The sequence below is a fragment of the Protopterus annectens genome, chromosome 2.part0 (assembly GCF_019279795.1).
Source record: "Protopterus annectens isolate FY-2018-M chromosome 2.part0, PAN1.0, whole genome shotgun sequence".
Classification (NCBI taxonomy): Eukaryota; Metazoa; Chordata; order Ceratodontiformes; family Protopteridae; genus Protopterus; species Protopterus annectens.
This window is the reverse complement of record NC_056728.1, coordinates 350377720-350380167: the sequence shown is the minus strand read 5'-3', so window position 1 is coordinate 350380167 and position 2448 is coordinate 350377720. Positions and strand designations below refer to the sequence as shown.

The window sequence follows — 2448 nt, the reverse complement described above, 5'->3', positions numbered from 1 at the left end:
TGCACCATTTTCTAGGGTAACCATTTGAAATGTCGGGACCCGCTAGGCCAAGTCCCAAAACATGGAGACTGAATGGCTGAAAGAACAGACTTATACGTACCAAGTTCAAGATTCCATTTATTGGAACATTCCCTTTTTTCCAAGGTATGGTGATCTCAGAGTTGGTATGTATAAGTTCAGGGAGGGTGGGGGCTTGCACTTCCAAAAAGAAGGTTAAAGGAGAAGGGCAATTTTTGAGATTCACTCTTCTCCTGTGTTTTTGGTCTTCTTTTTATTCACATTGTTAGCACTTGGTATTTCAAGTGCTGACATTTCAATAGAGAGCCTTTTGTAAGGCCTTGTCCACCATAGAATGGCATGAAATGCCCTTTCTGCTTCCTGAAATATAACACACAACAGAGTACAATTATGCAATTAGTCTTCTTTGATTCTGCTCTTGTGTGTTACAATAATCTGTAAATGCTCGCCTATATCAATTATCCATCCCTATACTTCTATGCCATTCAGCAAGCCAGCGCCATTGCAACACTAGTTGGCTCCAGTGGCATAACCTTTAGGACAACAATCACAGTCTACACAATAATGTAGCACTTGCCATTGCATCCAGACACCCACCCCAGTATGTTGGTCAGCAGCACACAGGAAGCAAAAACAAGTCCTCCATTTCTTCATTGCATGGAAGAAGAATTCCTACCAGCAACAGAGTCTCTACAATGCAGGTAAACCTGCTACCACACACTACTTTGTCCCACCTCCACACAGTGTTGACAGCAGCATTTCACCAGTGAGAGCTCACAGAGCACCGGATGCTGTCATTACAACTTGCCCACAGTTATAACAACTAAGTCAGTAAGAATGACAGTCCATGGCACATTGAAGTTAGGCAAGTTTGGCAGATACAATATGCTTTACTAATTAGCTGCATAAATCTACTTGGGGAGGCATAATTTCCGATGCCCTTCTGCCTTACTTCTGTATGTTTTGTAGTGCTGCCACACTAAAGGATACTGGTGACAGCTCAAGCATAGGAACATCTGTAATGCTAAAGTGTGCTAGCTGTGCCCCTCAAGAACATGGGACAGACAGTGTGCACTCCTTGGGTTTACTGCATATAGGGTGAAAATGCTTCCACCTATCTATACCCTGGGTTCATGAATCATGGGTCCCATGTGGATTTTCCTAAAGTTTTTTTTTTTGTTTGTTTGTTTTTTGTGGTATCCAGGGAAAGATAAAAATGAGTTACCATTCATCAAAATGTACAACTATTTATGAATTAAATTCATGTTGGCTATAGTTTGCTGACTTCATATCCATATTTAATTTTACAGAACTACTGCTACTGTAGTAAGTTTCATGCCTCAGTAATTATAAGATACACTTAATGAGAACAATTATTTTTGAGGATTCTGATGGCAGTTTCCCATAAATTATGCTCAAAAGAAGACGTAGGACTTTAGCTTGCCAATTCATTAATGCATAGGTTCCAAAACTGGGATTAGAGTGCAATTTCAAATATTTTTAACAGAAACTAATATGTTTAACATGAACACAAAGTGACATTTCTTTAAATGCTTATGAATGGAAATACAATTTGCATTGTCTAATTCTATTAGTGAAAGCATAAGTTTTTAAGTGCCAGACATATCTGTTTAGGAAACTGCAACAACTTTGTATGTTATATTGTTTTTCCACAAATTGTGTACAGCACATTCATTTTAGCATGTTGCTGTAGTAAACTGTCTCTCTTTGTTTCCAGTATTGTGAATTGGGTTAACATGTTTGCATTAATATTCTAGAGCCACTAATACTCTCATAATTTGCCTAATTTCTAATGATTTTGTAAACAGTGTGTGTATGTATTGTTTTTTCTTCAAAAAGCAACCTTTTCTAACAGAGTTCCCTTGTGGTATTTAATATGCATCATCTCAACACCTATAGTATTTAAAATATACACACAAATTTTGTTTTTAGTGTTCAGTGGTGGAAACAATAAAGCAAAATTTAGATTAATCTGTAAAAGTTCTGTTGTCATATTTCAGCAATTGTCTGTAAATCCTTTTATTAATATTCATGTGGTCAATAACTAACTTCTGTAAGATATGAAATATTTTTGCATAGAGGAGATACAGGTGAGATATTCTACACACATTAAAACCAAATAGCAAATTGCTGGCCCTGTGTCATAGGGGAATGGAGTCCAGAGAGTACCACAGCTAACTGTCTCTTGTTTAGCAGCCTGAAAATTGAAGTGCCCCAGGCACAAAGTGTTGCGGGAGGCATGATCAGCTGATCCTGATCACTTATTAATGCAATACCAACTGTTAAAAGCCAATATTGCATTTGCAGTCAAATCTATTGCTACAGTTTAAAAGTAAAAAAAAAAAATCTTTTTTTTTAAGTAAAACCTGAGCACTTTTGCTCTCCAAGGACGAAAGTTATAAACTGCAG

At 37.2% G+C, this 2448-nt stretch overlaps 1 protein-coding gene across 3 annotated transcripts in view; it reads left to right on the top strand.

Moving 5' to 3' along the window:
- SYK (spleen associated tyrosine kinase) overlaps positions 1–2010 on the top strand; it is a 1380702-nt gene extending 1378692 nt beyond the window's left edge. For all 3 annotated transcript variants that reach the window (XM_044060819.1, XM_044060818.1, XM_044060817.1), the window contains one exon: positions 1–2010. This exon is cut by the window's left edge and continues 1126 nt beyond it. The gene's annotated coding sequence lies outside the window, so the exon portion shown is untranslated.
- The last annotated feature ends 438 nt before the right edge of the window (positions 2011–2448 follow it).